We start from the raw sequence: 26,939 nt of genomic DNA, 5'->3' as shown, positions 1-26,939 counted from the left end.
GCCAGGACGGCCAGGGACTTGTGTGGCTCCTTTTCACATTGCATTACTTTAACCTCACCCTACCAGCTTTCAGGAGAAATGAAGGCTGCTGAGAAAAGCTTTTATTATTTTCATTGCCATGTTAATCTGTAAATCAGTTAGTAAAGGTCTGTGCTTGTGCCAAAATGGGAGAACTGTTTTGAAGTGGATGAAGGAATCCATCCTGAGTGCTCTCTAGCAAGGCCTGGGTGAGTTTAATTTGAATCAACATATACAGATTGTCAGTGGTGTTTTGATTTTGGGTTTGTTTCTGGGTTGTTTTTTTTTTTCCTCTTTGCCAAAACTGAAGACGAAATGTCAAGATATTCAGAGAAGAAATTGTGTGTGCTCTAGGGAATATTATTTGACTATAAATATATTCTTTATACAAGCTGGTTTTCATATTTTCTAATACTGTGATATTTAAATCAAATTATTTTTCATAAATTTGTATTTTGGATTATTAGCCCTTTATTTAATCAGGGGAGATGTACAAATAATTACTAACTGACAAAATATCCTAATAAAAACAGGACATGAGTACAGTCACCATGAGCTAAAAATGCAAGAATATGACTGATTTTTATCAAGTGAGTTCCTTATGAGTGCCTTTCAAGTTTTAGAAAATGTACAATTTCAGAGTTCAGATGCTTTAATAGGAAACAAATTGAATACTTGAGAACTAATCCGTAGGCACAACAGGAACTTGATGGTATAGTAGGTGGTAAGATTCATTTATGATAAGTTATAATGGAATTCCCCTGGAACTATATATTCCACCTACTTGAATTCACATTAATTCAAAAGCCTGGCAGTACGCATCAAATGCCAAGACATTAAATATTTGGCAGGTTATTGTAAAACATAGGACTAAGTATATGCCTAAGCCACTGCCTGTAGCTCTGGTATACCTTGTGGTCTCTATATGTTGAATTTGATCATTTAAACATTCGTATTTGTCCACAATACTGAGCCTGGGTGTGTTTTAATTTAGAGCATGGAGTCTGCACAGAGCAAGAAGTGCTGCATATCCTTGACATGAAGTCACATTTGTGGCACCAAATAACTGTGGTGATGTGTTGGAGATTTTCAGAATTCCTTTTTTTTTTTGCCTGTTTGTTTTACAATCAAAGATAGGCAGAAATTCTGGAAATGTTCCAAGTTATTGGCATATTAAAGGGGCAGGGTTGGTTTTAATGAATAACAGTTGGTTTGGGCCACTTTGAACAAGTGAACAAGACTGTAATGGAATTTTAGTTCAGTGTTGTTCTACTCAGGACAATCTCACTGATAGCTCTTTCAGCTTTTAAACATCTCTGCAGATTGAGGGACACTTACTTGGGCATCAGGGATAATTATCACGTTAATCTCCTTTTTAATAATAGTAATTCTAGTTTTGATAAAATGAGTCATGTACGTTTTGGTTTAAGCAATTGAAAAAACCTCAGTAAATTGAGTCCTGCCAGGTAGTGATTTGTTGCCAGGAAATGTACTCTTCTTTCTTCTTTATGGCTTCATTAAAAGACAGTTCTAAAAATACATCATTGAAGATAGTTCAGGAAAATAAAAACATTTAAAAACTCAAAAAAAACCCCCCAACCCCACGGCAAAAAAACCCCTAAAGAAACTCTAGGATAAAGCTTTTTTTTTCACTTGACAACGTGCAATTACAATTTTGCGTCTTAACTTGTCTTGTGAGTGATGAAGAGTCGTTCCAGATCATTTTACGTTTCTTGTGAGTACAAAGCTGTTGTTCAGATCTTGGAAATATCACATGGGCTGTAAGTCTTGGCTCAAATTTCAGAAGCAGGTACCTTTTTCTGAGAAACTAGATGAATCAGTGATATTGAAATATGTGATGTAAATGTTAATACAGCTAATAGACTTAGGTGACATCTGCAGTATAGTGTTATTGTGAAGAGAAGCTGATGTAGACTGATAAATCTACTTTGCAGAGAGCATTCAAATTGATACTTTTAAGAACTTATTATCCCACAGCACAGAGGCACCCCAATGTTACAGAGATTTCTATTGAAAATCTGCCTTATTGCCAGGTACGTGCGAATGAGCACGAATGATGGTCGTGACTTTCAGGCGTGGGTGTTTAAAACTGTCCATCATTGCCTCAGTTTCAAGTTTCACTCTGCAAGGTGCTGAAAGTTTCTCTGTGATCCAGAGAAGCAGGAAAGCTGCCTGCCCGAGGCCAGTGCAGCTCTGAACTGGGCACCACTTTGTTTTGCTTGACAATTCTGATTGATGTGCGTGACTGCTGTCCAGGATAGGTTAATTGTCATCTTCCTGGCATAGACTGGTAGAGAGGATTTTCTTAGTTGTCACATGGAATAGATTGAAAAGGTTGTGCTCATCTTTTCTTGATTCTCCAGCTCAGTGTGCTGTTAGCACAGTAATGAGGAAGTGGTCCTGGTTGGTGGAGATGGTGGGAGTTTTTATCTAAGCATTTATTAGTGAGGGGGGGTGGGATTGTAGGGAGAGTGTCACGTCAGTGTAAGAATAATGGTGCAGCTCAAATGATGAGAGGAATTGTTTGTATTGTTGTCCCTGGGGACTGGTTGTGGCTAATACACCCACATCAAGCCCCAAACCTTTCTGTAAAAGAGTATTTTCCCCAGAGTCTAAAACCAGTAGGTCTGTATGTTTCTCACCATTCTGACTTCGGTAGGATCATTAAGACTGTTAATTAACTTGACCAAAGCAGCAGTTTAACTGGTGTGCTTGTGCTGGTTTCTTATGTCTTCACATCATGTTTCTGCCGTGTTCTGTAGAAATTTTTGGTACTTCACAACATACTTGAGAGAAGCAGCCTGTTGCTTTTTGAGATTCTGATTCATGTTTTATTTAATGCTGCAGATGAGGAAGGTGCTGGTTTGCACCAATGTTGTGCCTGATTTGGGAGAAATTGTCTCCTGTGATCCCAGTAAAATGGAATGTGCTCTAAAGGATGAGGTGTTTGGAGACCAGGAGAGCTGTTATGTTGCTTTTGCTGTAAGATGAAAATAATACCAGCTACCTATTGTTTTAAGTGCATTGCTGTCTCCAGAGGAAATCTTTCCTTACTGTTATATATTAATAGGTTAAGTTCAGCTGCAGGGCAAGTAGAATGAACTGAAAAGATAAAGAAACCACATTTGGGCCTGTGATGGCTCAAATTGCTCCAGTTTGGGGCTGCTGCTGTTGGGGAGTGTTCATCCACAGAGTCCAGGCTTGCAGGATGTGCTGTGTCTGGTTTCCAATAAACTTGCATTTCAGAATAGCTTGCTACATATGGGGGATCTTTGCATAAATAGCATAAAATAATGTAACGTTTTCTGATTATATTTTCATGAAAAGGATTACATATATTTAATTGTTATAATCTGCTTTTATTAGTGAAGTCTGTTAAATGTTGTACAGTGCAAGAATGGAGAGGGTGTTCAGGTCTCTGCCCTCTTGTCATCAGCGTATTACTAACAAAAGATCTGTCACTTATAACTTTGGTTATTTCAAACTGTGTCCTGGACCACTTGCTGTCCCCAAAGGAGTTCTGGTAAAATTCAGTCAGTGTTAGGTGGGGTCCTGAAATATCAGGGTTTCCAGGCTTGAAATCCAGCAGCTACATGATACAGGAGAGAGTTTGAAAAGCAGACCTCTAAGGAAGAGATGCTGCTACTGTGGCAGTGTTTAAAACCCGTTTTTGACAGCATTGCAGAGCCCTCAGGTGAAGAGCTGGAAGCAAGTGCTCAGGCTTAGCTTTCGGGGTTATCATTCCTCAGAGAGGAACAAAACCCTTCTACACTGGGGAAAACCAGGATAAAGAGCAACAGTGTGCTCTGTCACAGCCCAGCACAGCTGCAAACTTCACTTCCGAGTGTTGAAATCGAGAGTAACTTACAGAGCTTTGGTGTTTTGTTAGCTCAGACATAGGTGAAGTACAGGTAAGGAACTTCAGATGCAAAATCATTCATGCAGAGAGTCCCCAGGGCATTTGAAGGAATGCAGTTCTTGACAAGGGCAAACACTCTCTTTAGACAAAAGGTCATGTGTTAGTGACCTTCTTTTGTTGTTTATTTGCATTATAAGTGAAACATCTAAAATGAGATGCTTTGTAGAAAATGATCTAAACCAGTGGTGCTCAGGCATGTATTACAATCCATGTAGTGCTTTTATCCACAAGGAAGTTGAATGGCAAATGGAAACACAGTGCAGGATTCAGTTCCATGGCTGCTGAAGTTTGTCTACTCTGTCAGGAGCTGGTGCTTGTCCAGGGTGTCAGGTTTCATCACTTGGCTTGTAGCTTTACTAATCATCAATTGCAAAATCAGAATGATTTCCATCATGAAGCAGAAGATGTTTATCTTTGTCTCACAGACTGATTTAGGCTTAAAATTCTGCTGTTTTCTCTGAATGGAAAGCTGCTTTGTGTAGTTGTTGAAAATGTAACTACAGTGGTTAAAAATCCCCCAAACAACAAAAAAACAAACCTCAAACAAGAAAAAATGAAACCACACCAAGCTTGTTACAGCAGCAATGTAATAGAAGGAATTGTATTTATGTCCCCTTTAAAGAACATCAAAGCAGTTAGATAGATGTCTTGAGATAACTTGTCCTTGTGAGATGGAAATGTTAATGATTCATGAGGCTGAATCTCATTTAAATGTGAAAATCCTTTTGCATTCATATTATTGTGCTTCCTTGCCTTGTCCTCTGTTCTTTACCAAACTTTTGGTGACTCTGTTACTGGCTTTTTTCCTTAGTTACTGAGTAAAGTTTTGCAGAATGGGATAAAATATTTTCCTTTAGTCAATTTGCAATAGTTGTTGAAATATTAATCTCCCCTTTTAGTAGGGCACAGAAGAGATGAAAGGAATGAATTGCTCCTTCTTGTGCTCAGGGCATGTTTTATGTGCCCTTGTGCCCCGCGCCTTCCACTTGTGATCAGCTGCTGCTCTCTAAGACGCTTTCCTGAAGAGATCAAGTAACCCCCAAACCTCATAAACAGTCTCCTTGCTCCCTACTTAACAAGAAATGCTACTGTTTTCCTAATCCTATTATGTTCTTTGCAGAGTACACTTAGTTTCCTAACCACTCATGTGGACCCTTTAATTTTCTATTTGTGCTTTAATGTAAGCAAAAGAAATACATTTGAAATAGCAAAGGGGAAAAAAAATCAGGATGTTTAATGATGTTACATTCAAACTTAGTGAGCCTTTACACATGTGTGGCAGGTCATATTTTTATGATGTGATTCTTCCCTGTGGTACTTGGCTATTGCCAAATGACTGAAAGTTCTGCTTGAAACAAGCACAACATCACAGATGATAATTTTACTGTTCAAATTATTGGAAACCAATACTAGAACAAAATTATCTTTAAAAAGTATGAAAAGCAGGGACTTCTTTATTTTCTGAATCTATGGAGTGTGTTTGGGTCAACTTTTATCCTGCAGATGTGTTAGCTAGAAACTTCTTGTGACGTTCTCATGTGATCATTTGAATTTGACACCTGAGTTTTTGAGAGGAAAAAATCTGCCACTGTTTATGTTTTTCCCATAGTTGTGCCTGAAAGGAGCCCTTTTCACCCAATCCCATGTAAATTGAAATCTTGTGACTTGAAAAGATGTGACAACTGTAAGGGGGCAGGAAAGTAGAATGTTTGGCTGAGTAACGAAGGTAATGAATGGCATGGAGTGGGCAGGTTAATATTAAAGCTTTTGGAATTTGAGATGAAAATCTCTTTAGAAGAGGCTCACACAAATAAAAAGGGAAGGATGCCCTTTGGTAAGAGAACAGATGACTGACCATAATGGGTGAGGGAGGCAAGTGAGAAGTTAAGTCTGCATCAATATCTTCATAAGGGTGTAGAGAGAGATTTGGGATAAATCTATAGACCAGGGCAGAGAAAATGCAGCTCAAGCCAGAATGATCTGAGAGTACCTTTATGGCCCTTGTATAATGGATTTTGCTGGCTGGGTATTTGAAATGCTTCTTCCAGGAAAGGAAGTAATTTCTTTCAGAGGGAAAAATTTTAAAGCTCAGAATATTCTGCAGTAACATCACAGGCTTGGACATCACTAATGCAAATCATTGGGTCTTTTACATGGAAAGGCTTTCAGATGGAACTCAGAGGTTCCTTTTTTCTTTTCATTACTTGTGATCTGTCCATTTGCTCACTTTAGACTCCTTAGTACTGGAAGTGCAGCTCTAGGATTCTTCAAGAATAAATTGAGTGTGAATGATGGATATTTCTCATACTTCCATTTAAAAGATAAAGGTTTGGAATAACAAAAGCATTCTTTTTCCTAAGTGTTGCCTAGACAAAATTCACTTAATGTTACACAAGTATCTAGTGAGTCACTAAAAATCTCATTTCTTCTCACTCATACACTTTTCAAAGAAGACTAAAATATTCTTTTGTAGTCCTTCACTTGCTACAGAGTCTGCCAGAAATGTTTGATTAGCCCAGTGATTATAAAAAGCAATATTTTCATCTGTTTTCTATATCCTATTGAAGCAGAAGTCAGTAGGGAAATTATTTATTCTTTCCCTTCAGTGTTGAGGATTGGCAGAAATGCTCTGTGAACTTCAGTCAGATTAAAATTAATAACTATATTTTCTGTATTCCATCTGCCTAAATTGCCATGAAAGCCTTGTATTTTCTTCTGTTCCTGTGCACAGACACACTTGTTCAAGAGGGATTAATGTATTTGATTAGAAGTACTTAATTTTAATGAAATGAACTCAATGGCATTGAAAATTACTTTTAATTATTGCCATAAAAACTTAGGAGCAAAATGTCATGACCAAATGGGGGTTTTCTAATGTGTAGAACTAGAGCTCTGTACAGTCCAGTGGACCAGAGACCAAAATGTAGATTTAAGATGCTGAAGGTGATGGAGGAGTTTTAGTGATGTTAGGACAGTTCCATCCTTTGATTTCATCAATGCAGAGCAACCGCTTTTGAAAACCACTTCTAAAAACCACTAAAAAACTGACTGAAAACCCATGAATTGTCCTGGACTGGTTTCAGTGGAAGGCAGCAGGAGTTTTTGCTCCAGTTGTGTTGACTCCTGTAGTCGAGTTCACAGACAACCTGGAGATCTTCAAGGTAAAATAAGTAATGGAGGAAGATGTTGGTTTCTATTCAGATGGGTGAAAAATCCCTCCTCTTACTTGAAGACCTCTTTAAGCTGTAAAGAGGTCAAGTGCTGAGCCAAAGGGATGAACCACTGAGTGAAGAGAAAAACATGTATTTTAGTCTAATATGTAGAGGATAAACGTGAGCATCAACTAAAGCAAAGACACGTTTATGGCAATTGGGATTAGAGTCCTCTAATGCTTTCACAGTAAATGGGATAAAATATAATGCAAGTTATATACCAGCATTCCTCACAGATAACTGAGCACGGTTACTGTCCTGATTCTCCTCTCTTGTGGTTTCACTGGGGTGAATCCTTCTGTCTCCAGCTTCAATACTTGACTTGAGAGTGCATTAATGTGAAAAACCCAAATAATATTATAATGTGCATGCTGGGCAAACTATGCTAGCCATGTATGTTCATAAATGCATTGTTATGTATCAAAAAATTGTGGAAGCAATTTATCACTATATATGTCAACAGTCAGGAGACTGGATTTAGAGAACACTGTCATCTAACGTTATTAATATAATACTTAATTTTGAGGAACATTTGATTTCCCCTCATTGTTCCTTTAATCAGCTTCTGCAACAAAAACTGATTTAAAATATCTCAAGTTATATGGAAGAGGAAATTCCCAAACAAAATACCCGTCAGAGAGAGTTTTCTAACTTCCTTATTTGTCTGACAGTGATTCAGTCTGGTTGATGCTGACTCAGGTGTAAATATTTTTTTTTCCTCTTTTTAATGTTCCTGGTCTCATGTGGATACTCCTATTGACCTGATTCTTCTGGTAAGGGATTTTCATACTGTGACTCAGGAGCAATGCAAGCAATGTGACAACTACAGGAAAACACCTGTTAGTATCAGGTAAGTTGGTATTTACATTTTGTTTATTCCTTCAGCCGAGTTTTTTCCCACATCAGGTTAAAAGTCTTATTTGGTATTTCATCAAAGAATTCCTGACCAGCTCAGCTGTGTACCTTGTTTTCTGTTCAAGTCGATGTGTTTTTCCTTATTAAATGAATTGCACTGCCTAAAACAGTATCAGGAAAAGCCAGTAGTAGAGCCATAGAGTTGTGGTCCTGTGCTGTGCTGCTCTTGTTGTTTGCATCAGCCTCAGTAAAACTGAATGAATTGTCATGGACTGGTTTCAGTGGAAGGCACCAGGAGTTTTTGCTCCAGTTCTGTTGACTCCTGTAGCTGAGTTCACAGACAACCTGGAGCTCTTTAAGGGAAATAAGTGTAGGAGGATGATGTTGGTTTCTATTCAGATGGATGAAAAATCCCTCCTCTTACTTGTAGATCCTTTTAAGCAACTGGCTTCCAAATCAATCTTGCTGTAGGCAAAATGTTAACACCCATCACTGATGAACAAGGAAATCAGGGTCTTTTTTGGCCTCACCTGGTTCTAATTCCTCAGGTATTTCTTTATTATTGGAGGTGCCAGGTACCAAAGGGAGTCCCCTTTTGTGCACTAAATTAATTCCTTCTGGTTTTTGTAATGAATTTATTTTCCCTTGTGTCCCAGGCAAAGCTTCACCCCTCTAGGTTACATTTTTCCTCTCTTCCCTCTGCTCTGAATCCCTGTAGGAGAGGAGTGGCAGGCCGTGTCCTGGCAGAGGACGGAGCCAGGACGTTGTGCAGCTCAGGGCAGCCTGTGTGACATCGCTGTCCTGGAGCCGTGTCAAACACACCACGGACACTTTGTAATTTGAAGGCTAAAACTGAGATCTGCCCAAGCATTCTCAAGCAAGAGCCAAGAGGTAGAAACTCAAAGCAAAACCAAACCAGCCTTTCAGGCAGCGTCAAGAGGTTTCTGTAAAATTTGCCACAGGCAAAATCTGACTTGTTCATTTTCCAAGATGTTTGACTTTTCTGTGAAGTCTCATTTTGGAGCTCTAAGCCTTTGATTTTTCTTGGAAACAGTTGGGGAGACTTTATATATGATGGCTTCAGAAGATTAAGAACCAAGCATTTCACTGCCCTACATAAACCTGGCATTGAAAATATGTTTGTACAGCTGTCACCTTTGTCCCTTAAGCTATTCTATTCTGTGGTCACTGGGTGTTTTTCATGTGTCTGTCAGATGACAGCCCGGGAAGGGACACACCTTGTGGGAAAAGATTCTTTAAGTCTGTTCCCTTTTGACACTGTTCTGAGTGGAGCAATAGCCCAAAAACCTCTCTGGATGTTATGAGTTCAAAGAGAGTTCATTGCTGAATAAAAATTCAGTTTTCTTGGATGGCAACTAAAATTTAAATGTGTGTATCAGAATTAAGTAGCAAGAAGATATTTGGTTAAAAACTAATAAATTTTTATAAAATGCATTTAGGTTACGTGCAGGCTAGAAAGGGATTCAAACTTAAATATTGTCTGGATCTTTCTGCACAGTTGCAAATTCAGTGCAACAACCTTCTGGCTAAATGGTTTATGAAAATAAATACCTGAAAGTGGATTCTCAAGTCTTCTTTGTAAGTGATGTTAGCTTCATCTGTCAGCAGTAAAAATACAAATTCATATGGTTAAGCAGTTTGACCCTTTAGAAATAACATCAGAACTGATCTCCAGAAAGGAATGGGCTTTGCCCATTTATGTTCTTACTCTGTTTCTCTTTCCGTTTGAGGTGAGTTGCCAGAAAATGTATTTAGTATACCAATTATGTGCCTTTCTGGTGCTGTATCACCTTATCCTACATCTTGTACAAGAGAAGTTAAACACAGACCTCTTTATCTTGGGGGCTTCTGCAAAGATACTCTTGAAGAAAGCCGTGTCTAGGAAAGTAATCAAGAGGTTTTGGGGCAATCCTTAGTTATATTATGTACTTTTCCATTCTACTGTCCTGGTTTAAAGCTGTTCTGCAGTACCACTGTGTGGAAGTAGTGGTTGGGTAAAGAGAGGTGCTTAGAAATAAGCATTTTTTTTGTTAATACAACTGCTGCAAATTACATGCTGCTTTCTTTAGTTCTACTTTAATCATTTTCTACAGCATGAGAAGCAAAAGAAAAATGTGAATATTCTAGGGAAATAGATGATGACTCTGTTTTCTTAGTTGTAACTTGTTTTGGATTTTTCTTGCTTTTCTTCATGGTTCTCTTCTGTGTTCTTTATCCATGGGCACAGAAACAGAAGCAGGCAAGGCAATCAAAACAGGATGTGGAGCACTTATCCTCAAGATGATTTTGGGCAGTGGAAATCACAGTTAATTGCAGCTAAGCAGTGGAGTTTCTGATACCATCAGTTTTAGGCATGGTGTATACATTTTTATAAAAGCTGAGAACTGCATTCTGTGTTTTTCATTAACAAAGAAGGAAATAGATACCATGGAGGGGATTAAAAGGAATCTTTCTTTTCATATGTGCTTTGGTTGTTCATTTGTGAACACACCAGCTGTGATTTCTTGGAAATCTTATCTTGGTGTGCCCTTTCAAAGAACAGTGAAGAGCTCAGATTAATCCAGTCTGTGCTGGTAACAATCTGAGAAGTCCCACATGAGTTTTATGGAAAAGCTTAAAAATGGGTTGAGGGATTCCACCAGGTGGGATTTTTGGTTTGTGGTGATTTTATTTTTATTTTTTTAAGCCTTTTGATTCTGCTAAAACATGGTTTGGTAAATGATTCCATATAAAACTCAATCTTCATTACCATTTGAACTTTAATTTTGGTATGTTTTTCCAGGTATGTCACCTGCTGCCATTTATTTAAAGCAAATATCACTTGCTTGTTCCACTTTCCTTTGGAAGAAAGCAAAGGCATTTTCTGCTGTGTTGGGTGGATGAATATACATACACTTGGAATTAAGTGATGTGAAGGTCTCAAATGACCTTGCCCTGCTGCCTCTTAAGAATTTATTTTGCATGACTTGCTGTATGTTGGAGGGGCTGGGAAGGCAGTTTTGTGAACTGCTCTTGTCAAGAGTTGACAAGAGTTGTTCCGAGTCAAGGGTTATGCAGATTAATCACATAATCATTAGCTTTGCTCGAGGCATGTCGTTAAGGAGGGCTCAGATGTCACTGGGTAAATAACCGCAGGGAAACCTGAAGCTAATAAAACATCCCTGCTGATGGAGAGTAGGTGCATCACTCCGCAGATCCGGGTCAGGAGTCCTGAACAGATTTTCGTTTTTAGCCCTTGAGGGGTGTGTCCATCGTCACACACTGATGACTAAACCCTTTGGAGTGCTTTATGGGGCTATAAATACTGAGGGCACTATTTTGGTTGCAGTACCTGTGAAGGGAACTGAGGGAAGTTCTCTGCCTCAGGAGCAGTATTCCTGTCTGGCACCTGCTTTGTGGTTGCCAGCACATCCTGTGCACTGTGCTACTGAACCACATCCACGTGCAGGTCAATGCTGTGGAGGCAACCGAGGCTTCTTTGATTTTTAAACTGTTACTTCTACGGCAGGTGTTAGCCAGTGAGAGCTTCTAAAAGACTTCAGCACAATCTGGAGGCTGAGTGCTTCCAACTGTTTTTAATTTCCAACAGAACAGACCTGCGGTGAAGAACATTATTGTTCTTTGCATAGCATTGTAGTGTGTAGTCCTAATTGCTGAAAAATACGAATTATTTTTCACAAAACTATGTACAGTGCAAGTCAGCACAGTAAACAAGTCTTTTTTAGATGTCAGTGTGTCTGCACAGGTGTAAGTGTGTTAGGCAGGCATTAGAGATTAACCCTAGTTAACTTCATGTGCAGGGGTAGCAGGTATTTTTTCTCAGTCCTTTAATTTTTGGAGTAGCTACAAGGGGAAAGAACTGAAGTAGAGTTGTGTCTTACTTGCTATCATCTTGTAATATTCCTACTCCCACCTTTAATTCTTACCCATTTTATTCCTTTTCTTAACCTTTTACTAGATTTGATTGCTTGTGTGGGCAGAGTCAAGCAAAAGATACCTGTGAGATACCTGGCCTAGGGGGCTGTTTTGTCTTTCTGCTGTCTTTAACGAGGTTTGGTCTTCTGGGAGGAACACTGCCAGGCTGTTCTGTGAGCACTGACAGGATAAACATGCTAACATTGCCAAGGAGAACAAAGCAAAGTGTTCTCTGCTGCTGAGCCTTGTTCTGATGCTCTGGGCTTTGTGAAGGAACTTCTAAAAACCTCCAACACAGATCCAGGTGGGCAACTTCTAAATTCAAGGCGTGTGTCCCAACTGCTGCTTTCAACAGATTGTGTATGCCTTTGACAGCTTCTGGGTCCTGAAATAAATAAAAAAAAAATCCAAAGCAAAACAAAAAAAAACAGGAAAAAAATCCAATTTTTTGGTTTGGTCACTGTGCTGTGTTGGGTTTTTTTGGCAGCGTTACATAGAAGGAGCTGTACCAACTGCAAAATGGGAAAATAATTTGAAGTCTTTAAAGACAGGGATTATGTCTCTGTGTCCTGGGGACTAATATGAGGATTTGACAGTTACCCTTGAAGGAATCTGAACTATGGGACATTTGAGGAAAGAGCCAAGGGACTGGTGGGAACAGCGTTCTGGCAAGTGCAGCTGCAAAAACATGAAGCTGTTTCTCCCTAAAGATTTGGAGGAAAATATTGGTGTTTCCTTTCACAGCAAATCTTGGGATGTGTAAATGGAAAAGAGGAAGACAAGGGAGCCTTTACTCTGCCTAACAGTATCTCTGAAGGGAGTTGGTTGAAGCTTGAGTGTCATATGATATCACAGAGTATTATATTCGATTTCTTCTCTTCATTTCCATTCTGACAGCTTAAATCTGGGTGAGAGTATTTGTCTCTTGCTCTTAACTTTCCTTTCGTTCCAAAGTAGCTGAAACAAAACATTTGATACTCTTCATGCTGTTAATAGGTGAAAGGAAGACTTCCCCATCATCTCTGCTGAAGGCCTGTACTTGAGGATTCCAAGAAGAGATATTTCTGTGCCTTCATTTTCTTTTGGATTCATGGTGACCTCTTCTCTCCCCTGTATCTCTCTGGAGAGATATTTTTGTGATAATGCAGCTGCTTGCTATCAAAATATGAGCAGGGCAAGACTGAAAATTACTAATACAGGTATGTACAGTAAGAAAGGATAGAAATTAGCCCCACCTGAGGGACACACATGCAAACATAGAACCAAACCTAAACTTTCAGAGAAATTAATGTCTTTTCTGGAGTGTCATAAGCTCTCCTTTGGCCCTAATGTTGCTGATTAACAAAATGAAAGCAGTTTTCAGTTCTGCTCTCCACAGAAATCCATCCCTAGAAGTGGGAAGAACATGAAAAACACAATGGTGCTTTTAAATTATAGTTTTTTGAGATAAAGTGCCATTGTCACTAACCACATTCAACAACACTATTAGCTGGAGACATGGAGGTAAAAGCAAAACCAAGGGGAAGCACTATGTCTTTTGGCCCTCAGACCACACAATTAGTGAAATGGTTACTTTGGGCATTTTAAAGCTAGGAATTAAGAAATTATTGGAGTGTTGGTAACTTTTCATAATACCAAATTCACAGGGGTGATTTGTTGGTGAGTAAAGTGGAGTCTGTCATTTTCAGAGGTCTAGTGAGAGTGTGGGGATGAGCTGGTGCTTTTTATCCCAATTTCTGCTGAGAATATTGACTTTCACAAAATCAGACATGATGTAGCAAGTTCTGTAGTTTCTAATCAGGTGAGGCTGTGGACTTGGGCAGCAAAGGTTGTGAGATTTGTTATAAAATGAGATATATTTTGTGCTGTGCTTATACTTATCCCCTTAAATTAGATTTCTACAAATTGCAAATGATGTGCAGCCAAGATAAAAAAATCTCAGCTAGAAAGGGGTTTTACCTGTTAGAAACAGTAAAAACCCTCTTACTTTCCCTCTTTTGCATGACCTAGGACATCATACCTCCAGAATCCATTCCAGTTCCCAGTCTTCTCTATAAACTGAAAGGAAAGACTTATCCTCTCTGTTACAACAGAAGAGATGTTGAGCGAGACAGCATTTAATGTCCATCATTTTGAAAAATATTATTATCTAGTTTATGCCTTTCATGTAATAATACCAGTTTTTGCTGAGAAGAGTAATTTCATGACCCAGTGGTTTGGTTGGCAGACCTGTCCTGACAGTTCACTTGCTTGCCCTCCCCACAGTTCAGCAGCCATTCCTGTGTTGGTGTTTGTGTAGTACTGATCTACCCTAGATTGTTGAAACCACCACAAAAACTGTGTGTGTTTCTTTGAAAAAAAACAACCCAAACAAAACCAAAAAGCAAAACAAACACTTGGTCTTTTTACTGATCTGCTTTACAGCACAGCTGGAGTTGTTCTGGTGTTAGTTCATTGCCACACGTGGACACAACAGATGACCCAGTTCAAACTGACTTTGCTGCTAATGTGTCATGAAACTTTACAGAGCATTCATGGTATTGTTTCAGTTTCCATTTTTCTCAGAAGACTCTCACTGTATTTTCATTCAGTCACCAGAAAACTATCTCCAGAGCTGCTGGAGAATCAAATTGTTGCTCCTTCATTATTAGATAAATATTTAAGGGAATTAAGTCACCCATCAGAGTGGATTCTGAGAAAAGTTCAGCTGCTTGTAATGAAATACCATTTCATTTCTTGTGTCACTGGGTATGTTGTAGCTGTATTATACTGTCAGGCAGGGACAGTTTCTCTGGTGGAAGGTGGTTCATTATGACAGAGTGAGAGCTAATTGACAGAGGCCAGATTAACCCCTGTTCTGGAGGTCCCTTTCTAAGGCCACTTCAGAAATATTAATGAAGGCTTAACTCCTTATTCTCTGCAGACTTATCTTTCCAAGATCCTTCTATAGGAAATGAAGTTGTTTTGGGATTTCAGATTAACTCAATTCTTGTATGCCACAGTTTATTTCACCATGGTATTTTTCATACACAGATATTTTCTACTGGCTGTGCCTCCCTGCTGGCCTGACAATGCAGATGCATAAAATACGAGTTATTAGCAAAGGTTCTAGTTTGAACCATGGATTGAGTTGTACTTCTCCAAAGGTGTGAACTAGGAGTACCTGGGCTGAAGCTGTTACAGTGTTGAGCCAGACACTCTGAGTGCAGAACTCAGGCTGCAGGTACTGCTTAATATCATACTTTGGTTTCCTGTTGAGCTGGAATGATGAATACTCATATCGCTGTGATCCTATTGTTATCAAGCATTTGTGTAGGCAGTCTTTGATGAGAAGCTGATAGGGAGGTAGGAATAGCAAATAGCTCTAAATGCACAAGCAAAAATACCTTTTGTTTTCAGAGTATCTAAAAACCATGTCTTGTCTTCTTTGTGACTGAATTTTCTATTTCAAGAGTGCTGTGAAGAGGCTTAATGTCTTTCTGCAAGATCTCTGTTATACAGTCATACAGTTGTTCTCTTCCTGTCTTTTCCCTTAGCATTAGAGAACAGCCTCTTGCTGTTTGTGGAGGCACTAATCAGTGGGTTATATTAGCACAGCATTTCTTTATATATAGTGGGAACATCTCATGATGTGCATTCTGTTTCACCACAGAGAGCATCACAGAGCGAATATGTGCTTAAAATGCAATTAAAGACTACAAAGCCTGAAAGACCAACTGCCTGGGGAAACAAAGTTTACTTTGAAAAGAAGCAAAGAGAATATTGTGAGTGGTGTGTTCAAAGTGCTTCTTTGAAAAAAAGGCAACAAACTTCAGTACAGTTGAACACCTGCCTAGCAGAAGAACAGTTCTCAAACATTTGGAGCTTTTTCAGCCATGTTGGGGTATTGTCTTAGGTCTCCAGTACTTCAGGAGAGTTTAGCTTCTGATTTAAGCATATGCAAATTGATACTGATACTTTAAAAACCATGGCCTACCTTTTTAAAGGATCACTATGGACCAGAATTAACCACCCTTCATTTTGGGCTGTGTTTACATTTCCAATGGAATAAGCTTTACCGTTCTCATGCATTCTCCCTCCCTTTCCTGCCCTGAAGCAAACTGCTTGCTTGTACTTTATGGTCTGACACCCTTGTCCTTTCCATAGGTTTTTTTTTTTCCCCCCCCTGAACAGACTTTATGTACTTAATGATGGTAATAAGCAATAATGTAGCAAAAATACATGGCTTGTGACTCTCTGAGGCTATCAGCTGTTTTTCCTGAAGGTTACGGGAATGGAAAATCCAATTCTGTTTTCTGGATTCTGCCCTGTGTTATTGCTGACAATGCCTTGATTATAACACGATAGGAAGCATGGACTTATTAGAAACCAAATACTCTCTCCTCAGCTCTGAACATTTTTTTGGTCATGTTATAGGTGTGTTTAATATGAGAGATAGCTGAGAAAATGATTGCAACTCCATTTCCTGACTAAATTCTACTTCAGTGATCTCTGCACAGACACAGAATAAAGTTTATGGAACTCTTTTCTGCCTCTTCACAGTCTGTTTTTTTCCAGCAGACATTTTTTTAGTGCCTTTTAACTTCCTTCATAAATTGCCTTTCTGTTCAATTCATTTCCTCAGTTAGGATAGCTGTGTATTTTGTGTTATTGTATTTTCTTTGTAGAGTCATACACCCTTTTTTGCTATTTTTATTTGTTTAGGGAAGCACACAATAAAGAAAGATGAAAATACTAAAAATAAAAGAATTCTAGACAGATTTTACCTTTGGTTTAACTGCATTAACTTGTATCTATTTGTCCCATATATTTGATGGCTTGATGTGCAATTTCATGCAATTTCTATTTAATTTCAGCTGCCAACACCTTCAACTAATTTTTCAAGGTTTGAAGAAATAGAATAGCAAAGAAAGAAGAAAATAAAAAGTTATAATCATGGATGAATAAAAGGATGTGTGATTGGAAGGTCATTAATTTATTTGAAACAGGAATCATCTCTAGGTACATTTAAATTGCCCCTCATTACTTATTTCTATTGCTTCATTACTTGTTTGCTTCATTAATTTTTTCTATTACTTTAGAAAGCATCTTGAATTAGTTATGAAACCTGTTCTTTAAGAAAAGTCTTTGTGCTTAGCTTTCAGCTCTCTGTAAGTATTTCTAGGAACTATGCTAATGCTTAGGCTGAATTAAATGCCTTAGAACCTCCCTTCCCTTAGAGCAGCTAAGGCTCTGTGACACTGAACAGTCCCTGGTGCTGTGGTGCATGGCAAGGCCGTGTTTAAATGCAGAATAACTGTGGAGAAAACAACAAGCCTTTGGAGCAGAGCTGAGAGCACAGATTAATGAGCTGGCAGGTTTGGCAGGGCCGAGCTGTGCCAGCAGCCCTTCCCCTCCCCTGCACGGTGACGTTTCCATCCGCTCCGCTTTATTGGCACGCGCAGAACACCTAAACATGGCCCATCACACCCCTCCTGCTAGCCCAGGATTGTTTCTACCACAAATTACAGGGTCAGCACTGACCAAGAAGGGCAGGGCTTGGTCTCTTGTACCTTTTTATGGCATGGTAAATAGCTATGCAATCATCCTGCAGTAACAGTGCAAGAATACAAATTACAGGCCAACCCAGGCTGCTGGTGTCTCGAGGCAATGGGCTGTTTGTGTCAGCTTCACTCTTTGCTTGTCATTTCACAAAAGGCAGATGGACATAAAGGGAATGTCCAAACGCTGAAGAGGTACATTTAGTAGGTATTGGTGAATTACTGGTGAAATAAACTGCCTGAGAAGAAACCATTGGTAATGCGTTGTTGTTCGGTGGTTCAAAGATTGTAGAAAGCTCCTTCTCCAATTTCAGCTGTAGATGAGTATGAGGAAGTAGGCAGTAATTAATGGAAGTGAAATTGAGTCAGAGGAGTCATCCATGTCCAGAAAATGCCAGAAAATCTGTGTCTCTGCTTTCTGATCCAGTGCAGAGGCCAGAGCATCACTTAAGTTAGGGTCTGTTAGTAGTTACTCCAGAGATGGGAAGGAGAAGATCACAGATCCATGGGGAAAAGTGCTGAGGTCTGTTTGGTAATGGTAAGACATAAAAAAAAAAGTCTGGCTCAACTAGATACAATACCAACCTTAAAGGCTTTCTCAGGTGCTATTAGTTGTCATGATCTTTCAATATATGGTGTTAGGAAAAAAGTACATCTCTAGATAATCATTAACAGCACGTGTTGTGTAGGAAGGACAAATTTCACTCTCTTGCCCTAAGGCTACCTGGAATGAGGAGATGTTTTTCTCTGTCACCGAAGGGGAAAAGGGAAGGCCTGACTTTAATTCAAGGCCTTGTGAAAATCAGTGTGTGTAAAGGTGAAGTAAAGCAACCAGTACCAGTTTGCTCCACCTGTGAATGGTGGAAGGTTCCAACCCGAGGTACTGGCAGGACTGACACTCATTTTGAAGTCTGAAGCATCACAACCCAAAGAATTGCTTGAAAAGATGAAGTGTTGGTTTGGAACAACAGAAAAGTATTTCAAATGACTCTGCTTCGAATCTCCTGGTGAGTTCCATCTCCTGTCATAAGACTACAAGCTGTTACAAAATGTACTATTTATTTTTAGGATTACCACAGCGCAAAAGTTTAAAGCATTAAAACTTTCTTACATGGGCTTACGTTCTGTGGAGAAAAACAAAATCTCTCCTCCAGTTGGTGAGTAAGACTTGGATTTCAAGAACAGATGAGCAAATAGCAATATTTGGAAAGTGGGCATTGAGTGTGGGGTTACTTCTAGTTTTATTTAGCTATGTATTAGAGAGGCACATCATCTTTTCAGTTGCCTGTTTTAATCTTCCTGTACTGTAATGGATTTGAGCACACAAAACAATGGTGTTTCACCCATTGCTCATGTAAACCTTGGAAGTCAGAAAGCACAACTCTTATGCTGTGAAGTATCAGTGTGTGAAACATTATCCAAAACAATTGCAATTAGAAGTTACTAACTCAACCCTATATTTAAAATCTCTGAGAATTGGAGAGGGACAAAAAATGATAATGCAAACACAATTGATAAAAAGCCATTTATTGCTAGCATTTTGTAAAAATACTTAAATCCTTCATCTATTTTTCCTCTTCTCAAAGGTATAAAAATAGATCTATTAACTTATAAGCTGTGCATACAGGAATGATTTAGATCAGAATCTTTCCTGAAGCTTTTGTTGTCTTTTATCTCTGTCTCCTTCTGGCGGGGGGGGGGGTTGGGGATTGTGTGGAGAAAGCTGTTAGTGTTGTTTAGAAGCACATTTAATTCTGCTCTATGCGCTATTGCTTGTTTATGTATCAACTTTTTAAAAACCTAATTTTAATGATGTTTTTTGTATGGAGCCAGCATCAGCCTGGGGAGACTTAAGTGGATCTGCAACCTGCTTTGAGCTTCCAGCTTGGTTACAGTCACACCTAATTCTGACATGGATTCTGCTGCAGTATTCTGTGAGTGTTACAGTTTTTGGAAATTACACAAATATATTAATTCATAATTCTGATGGCTCCAACAGTAAATATTTCATCTGGTTGATTGTGGGAGGGGGATAGGGAACCAAAATTCCCTACAGAAATGTAGCCAAGTAGAGAGAAGGTTGAGAGATGCAATGATTTGTAGTCTTACTAGAGTAAAGTTGTATGAGGCTATGTGGTCTTTAATGCTATGAGGTGTAGTGGCTTGACTGTGACATCATTATGTTTTAGGTGTATTGTCAGTAGTTCTTAGTCTCTTCTGGTTAGACTTCAGAATACTGGAACATTTTAGCAAGATTTCACTAATTGCTACCGTAGAAAATAATCTATTTTAGCCCTTAGCTAAGTTATTTCTGAGAACAATCATCCTTCCTTAAAACACAGGTTTTACATGTTGGTACTATTATCAGATAATGGTTTTCGTAGAAATCCTTGTGGGGCCATACAAATGCTAGTTGAAACTCTCAGTAACTTCTCTATTTATTCATAACTAAAGATTTGTGGCAAGACCAGGGTTTTTTTAGGAGCAAGTGTGCATCTTTCCTTAAAATTAGATATTTGGCTGCTGTGTGAGCATTGAGCTGGCCCAGCGTGATTTGGGCGAGGTGCGGCCACTGCACACATCCTGTGCTTGATTACTTCTTTCCAGCTTCTTTGGATGTTTATAGCTATTTAATATTTTAATATAGCTGTGTTTCTGTTGCCTGTCTCTGCCTTTATAATAGCATGTGTGTACATATGACTTTTCAGGACTGGAAAGTGATCTACTCTGACCTTAACTGCACCATAGAGAGGTGAAAATCTGAAGGAAACAGCTGATCTCACAAAGTGTCTGGTCTTCTTCTGGTACAGTTACGATCTTCCATCAGTTATTTCATCTGTTCACTTCCAACTTTGCCTTCTTGAGGGAGGCTGTCTTGTGATATGCTGAGATTCTGAAAAGTGTGACAAAGAAAGCAAAAGACTTCTGTCTCAAAAATATTTTGATTCCAATGATTAAAAAATGTGTTTGTGTAGAGCTTACTGTTGTAAGAGCCTACAAGTGCTTCACATAAATAACTGTAAAGGAAGAAACTCAATGACTTATTGGTGTCATTGCCTTCCATTTATCACCAGATGCTAAATCACTACTATATGGCAGCTTCAGAGGCTTGAATGGTATTGATGATATGGGATAAGGGAAGAATGCCTTATTGGGCAGGGCTGTGAGCTTTTTATGAGGGACTGTAAGGCTAGAAGATACTGCCAGCTGAAAACTGAGAAGGTTCCAGTAAGTGCAGTCAAGAGCTGTGCTGAGGAACTTATTGAAACATGGCAGTGTTTATCAAGACATCTTGAACAGCTACTAAAATGGACCATTATCTTCTTGCTTCCTTTGTGTTTTCTGATTAAATTATAGCAGATGCAGTGTAATGCAGAGCCATCATGTGCTGCAGAGTGCTGGGGACTTTTAGGCAGTGAAATTTAACAGCATTAATGAGCTGCCCTTAAAGAAATTCGCTTGATTTTTTATTTGATTGTAGCTCAGAACCCTTTAGTGAGACAAGAACCAGTTCATTAGTGCTGAACTGCACTTTGGTGTGTACAGAGTAATGCTCCATAATGACTTCTTACCTTGATGTCCACAAATAGAGATGTCACTGTCACAGTATGGGGAAAACTCTGCAGAAAGCTTATTGATGCTGTCTGAGTCCTGAAGTTGTTGCATTTTCCAATGCTGCAGGTATGTGTCAATGGTGCTGTGCTGTACCAGGGCTGCTCTGTGCATCTCTGAACCGTGGAGCAGCAGGAACCAGAATGCTTTGTCAGTGTCTGAGGAGGAGAATTTACAGTGGTGAGGTAAATGAAATTAGGAAGCTGTGTTTTCTCCTGTGTCTCTGGGATGTTCAGGTGTGCTGTTTTTCTCAATCTAAGTATTTCTTGCACTTTTTTGAAAGACCAATTTTAAATTTATTTTTAATGACTAGATTCTGCTAATAGTGAGTTTCTACTGTTTCTGTAGGATTTTTTTTTTTTTTTAGCCAAAATATCAGTAAAATGTATCTCTACAAAGAAATGCACAAAACAGTTGAGATGATGAAGGAAACTGGTACTGTTCTTTTAATTGTGGCCACTGATCTCTGCAGTTTCAGTTCTAGCAGGAGATCCACATGTGAGACAATGTCTGCATTCCAGAGACGGTTTCTGTACACTGACAAACTTGGGAAGTTTGGGTCCAAATGACTAAATAAGCTCAAATAAGCACTTAGATGAGTGATTGCAGTCAGAACCATGACAGTTACCAAATTAGTCCTGTTTCCTTTGAAAAAAGAGGAAGAAAAAAGATCTGATGTTACATCACATGACTGATGTTCTCAAGCCCCACAAATGGAATATGACTGTGAATGCAAATTCAGACTTTGTCAATGAGCTCAATCCCCAGGGAGAAACAGGAAGAAACAGGAAGGCTTTGTGGATCATTTATGCTTCATCCATCACTGGTGCCATTGCTGTCTCTTCCTATTTGTTTCATAAAGAAATCTGCTCAAGAGAGTAAGCTGGAAAAGGAATTTGAGGCCATGATTGGCACCATGGGGAGAAGTCTTTACAAAAGGAAGTCCACTTGTCCCTCTCTCCCTCTTCGAGTCCTTACTTCAAAACCAACAAGCTTTGTGCTACTTTTAGACTACAAAATATGTAACGTAGCCTGTGCTGAGCTTGCCATGACACACAGGATGACTGCATTGCTATTCTTGCAACAGCTATGCTTCAAGAAGCTTCAGAGAGAGATGTTTTCTTACCTATCAAAAAATCCAGCAATTTAAAATAGCTATCAAAAGTCTTAATCCTTCCATGAAGCAGTTAGGCAAGAACTGTGGTCTCCATTAAGAAAAAAGAAAAGAAGGCAGTTTGCCCAAAAGTAATGGAGCAACAGTTTCAATATTAGAATACAACCACCAAGAGTGTTTTCTTTCTAGGCCACATACAGGTTTGGGTTTTTTGTTTTGCTTCAGCATCTTTTCATGTCAGTAAAATGTAAAGCAATACCAGCTTTACTTGGCATACTTGCATTTTTTATGTCAGATCTTTTTGCCTTCTTATCTTGAAGGCTACAGGATTGTTTCCAAAAAGGCTGATGCTTCTAAGGGTCAGGCGCCTTGTAAAGAACAAACAAGGGACTAAATTTTGCTTTTGCTTATGCTGGGTTCATGCCAGAATAACTCAAGTGATGTTACTAGAGTTACTTACCCTTGTGCAAATCCAGAGTAAGAGAACAAACTGAGCTCTCCCTTGTCTTGCTCTGAGGAGGAAAAAAAGACAAGAAGTGTATTTCTGTGAGGTATTTCTTTTGTTAATTTAGGCAACAGTGAGACTGCTCTTACTTGCTGGCTTTGCTCTATCTTTAGCTGTAGTTGTCCTTCTGAATTTGTGAATTTGTGAATATCAAGACCTCAGCATTTAAGGAAAGACTCTGTAAAAGGGGGTTGACATGGCTGAGATTCTTCAACATTGTGGGAAAACACCCATAATGAACAAAATGTATAAATCCACTCAATCACATTACCTGTGGCAGTCACCTGCTCACTGTTTGCTCACAGCCATTTCTTTGACAGTCTGATCCTGAGCAGAGGAGGCTTTTTCTCAGCAAGTGTATCTTCATTCTGAAACTTGGTCTAGGAATTTAAGCAGCAATTTAAATCATGGTACAAGTACTTCCAGCTTGTGACTGGTTTGTAGGCCAACATTCCCTATTTTATGACCCCTGGAAGCGGGATCCCAGTTGACTGCCTGCTACAATTGCTATGGCACAACGTGCCACCGTGGCCTCTGCACTCACCCCATTTCTGCAAGAGAACCTGGGTGGGAACAAACCAAATTAAATTGTAGAGTCATGGAGCAAAAGAACTCCTTACTGTGGGAAAGGTGCTTTAGTCATGGAAATCCTTCCTTATCCTGCAGTTTCCAGCCATTTTCGAGTGTACTGAGAAGGGGACTAGAATAGGAATAGTTAGCTTGGTAGGGAGGGCAAGTCCAACCTCCCAACTGAAGTAGGGCCAGCCTCAAGTATCTAGGATGTGGGGAAAAATCCATTTCCCATTCCTGAGTTTGTGTGGGAAGCATACATAAACTTGGATGTTTTGTTAGAATGATGACATCAGCTTTATCCTGTTTTCCCCCTGCTGCATTTCATCTCGTGTTTAAAATTTGTTATTTTTCTTGACAAAGAACATCAAAGGAGATTTTTAATTACAACTGTCCAGATGACATCATTTTCATTTCAGCAGTAAGAGGAGCTGTTAGTGAGAGGGACTGTTGGACTGGACTTCTATGTACTTTTTTATTTACAATGTTCTCAAACTGCACTTAAGGAGGTATCAACTTTAATTACTACATAAATAATAAAAGAAGCAGCACCAAAAAAAAGCTCACATATAATTATGTAAATAGCAGAAGTTGTAGAAAACTTTGAAAATGACACTGTGATGTCCTGTACACTTTAACAACACCTCCTGGCATTTTTCCAGTTCCAAGCTGACTATGAAATTCAGTCAACATGGTTTAGAAAATACATACTGCATATTCAATACCCATACGGAATCCAAGCTGACAATGTACATTTGCATAGGTCAATAACTCTTAAAAATAATTTTGGTACAGTGGTTCTGGAATTAATAACTTTCTAATAATTGTACCACTGCCTGGGCAACTGGAAAAATTGACTGTTATGTTTAGACTCAGTGGAATATGTCTAAGAAGGAGAGCTACAGAAACAAAATCTGTCATTGCAAGGTTTTAGTTGGATCATGAACAGATTTAGAAGTCCAGGCCTGTTTAATGTCAGAGTTACCCTAGGACAGAAACCCTCCAGCCCTCCCAAAGACATCAAACAGCATCAGTAAGAATAAGCAACCCAATAAATGTTGCTGAAGGTGCTGCATGGTCTTGGAAGAGTCACTAAAGTTTTCATGTGACAGTTCTCTTTGCAGTAATGAACTTGTCTATTACCACAGGCTGAGCTTGTTTATTTATTAAAACTGGATGTGAAAGTACATGCAAAGAGACCTCACCATCACACAAAGTTCCTTAACTCCATCCATACCCAACCTGAATAATCAAAGCAGTCATTAACCTTGCTGGCCCTTCTTCCCTAGAATGATTTCTATCTAAAGCTGAAACACATCAGTAGGCAGCAGTATCAGGGCAGGAGCAAGTTTGTTGGGTGTTGAAAGCAGATGCAGCCTGCAAAAATATTTTAATAATATGTTTTCAATTTTGCATGGGAGCTGGCTATGGATTTGGGCTGTATCTTGGGAGCGAGGAGGAGAGCCTCAGGCTCCCACCCACACTTGTTTATCACAAAGCCCTTTGACATTTTCCCCAGGGGAGGAAAAAAAAGAATATTTTCTGTGGGGCAGAGGCAGAAGTGTAAGCAGCATCTCAAAGCAGTGATGCAGGTGAGGGGCCTTGAAAAGCCTCAAAGAGAAGTTTTTTTTGCCGGATCTCCAGTGTGGCTGAATCTGTACTGATCATCAACAGTAATGAAGGACAGAAAGGGAAGAATGTTTTCAGAATCTCCAAGAACTCCTTCACACAGTAAATATAAGATTTCAGTGCATTTTCATGGATACCAAAACAACTCTAAAAGGAGCTGAGGAAGGCAGGCAAGGTGCTGAAGGGATTTTTTTATGGCTCAAACCCCAGGTCAAACCCAGGTGGCAGCAGCATCTTGGGGCCAGGCAAGCAGAGATGTGGTTTTGTGTATTATTTCCTTACTTTAACAGATTGTATTGGTTTCTGGATATGTAACAGGGTTTTTAATCCTAGTGACACTGCCAAGGGTATCTAAACACCAAGGATTTTGTTTGGAGTAGATTCCAATCCATAGGTCTTGCCATCTTTTTGGCAAGAATTTTTTTGATGCTCTAATTTAATGGGTTTTATGGGATGCCATCAAATAAGGGATGTCAAAAAACCTTTAAAAATACATAGTGCTGAGGCTATTTCATAACACTTAAGAGATTTTTCTACCTTGGCCTGAATTAGAAGGTATCAATTTCAGTTATATCTCAAAACTGTCATATGTGTATCTCCTGCCTTGGATTTGTTGCTTGATGGTTTTTTATTTAAAAATCTAAACAGAAAGAAAGGCTTGTTTTCTCCCAAGAGTTGTCTTGGAAAAATTAATAACAAATGTGCTTTTAGCTGGAAGCAGAAGCTTAATGGAGCAGGGTGAGTAACTCTAGAACAGTGTGATATAATCAGCTGTGTTGATTTAGATTTCCTCTGTGTGGATCAGATGCAGCCCACTGCTATCCAGTCCAGTGGCCTGTGCACAGGCTGCCAATCAAGACTGAAAAGAATGATGATGATATTTTTAAATCACCATTATATTTTTTAGAAAGAGATTATAGTTTTTTTCCTAAGAAGGATTAAGGTTAATCCCAGGCTTGATGGGTGTGTGTATGACACCAGGAAAACACTTTAATAGAGAGTGCTCTACAAAGGGTACCATTTTCTGGTACCTTGCCATTCGTGAGAAACTTCAGAATAATGGAGCCTTCTGGATGCCTGGAGCTCATTTTGTGTATTCTGTGCTTTGATTATGAACTAAGCTCTCAGGTACCATATTGATAGTCCAAGCTGACAAGGCAAATCAGCCAACAGTGTTAGGGGCTTTTTACAACACCAGAGCTTCTGCTTAGGATTGATATTCTATACTTGGGATAAAAGAAGTCACACTCTTAACTGACTTAGAGCTGTACAGCCAATTCCATGCCCCTCAAGTGTTTGCAGTGGTTGGAACTAACATGTCAGAATATCAGTTGAAGGTAATAGAAGTTTTGGATGAAAAAGGAACTTTATGGATCACAAGATTGGGTTGAAAGATTAAAGATGTTTAAAGGCTTCTGTCTCAGATCCCTAAATTCATGGCAAATATAACTGGAAATGTCTTCAAGACTTAATGAATTATAAATAAGAAACTTGGCTCATTTGTTCAAAGTAAGTACTCCTGGGTGCTGATACTCAAGCTAATGCTACGAAATGGATGTTACAAGTGTGCAGTAAAACTATGAATATCATTTATAAGCCACTGCTGGGGGAAAAGGGTGTAGCCAAAGAAAGATGGGAAGGCTAAAATTTTATAATAGTGTGAGTTGAAAAGTTGGGAAACGGAACAAGTTAACAAAAATAAATAGCTGCTCTGGTGTGGAGCTTGGTTCTCAGAGCTGCAACTAGCGCTGTTCTGGGAGCTCAGAGACTGGCAGGGAATCAAATATTTCTTCCTTCTGCAGCCCCAGTAGTCCTAACATTGCTCTTTGGGGAAGAAGTGCCTTTTCACTTTGAACATATGGCATTATCTTGAGCTAACTGACTACTTGATGAATATTTCAAAAAAGGACAAGTCTCATATCGAAGAAGGCCAAGAATGCAACTTCATTTCCTCCTCCAACATTTAATCTAAAAAAATTACTGGCTTTTTTTTGGTACAGATTTAATT

The 26,939-nt window shown here is 39.1% G+C and overlaps 2 long non-coding RNA genes across 2 annotated transcripts; both read left to right on the top strand.

The window, feature by feature from the left end:
- The first annotated feature begins 19 nt into the window (after nt 1–19).
- LOC116449161 lies at nt 20–14,121 on the top strand. The gene is made up of 3 exons (XR_004242258.1): nt 20–227; nt 7,949–8,020; nt 12,958–14,121. It is a non-coding gene; the product is annotated as an uncharacterized LOC116449161 (long non-coding RNA).
- A 125-nt stretch (nt 14,122–14,246) lies between these two features.
- LOC116449418 lies at nt 14,247–16,487 on the top strand. Its single transcript, XR_004242376.1, has 2 exons — nt 14,247–15,184; nt 15,614–16,487. It is a non-coding gene; the product is annotated as an uncharacterized LOC116449418 (long non-coding RNA).
- Nucleotides 16,488–26,939: the final 10,452 nt, after the last annotated feature.

Source organism: Corvus moneduloides, chromosome 11 (assembly GCF_009650955.1).
Source record: "Corvus moneduloides isolate bCorMon1 chromosome 11, bCorMon1.pri, whole genome shotgun sequence".
In the NCBI taxonomy this organism is placed as follows: Eukaryota; Metazoa; Chordata; class Aves; order Passeriformes; family Corvidae; genus Corvus; species Corvus moneduloides.
The sequence above is the reverse complement of the archived record's forward strand: the minus strand, read 5'-3'. Positions and strand labels throughout refer to the sequence as shown.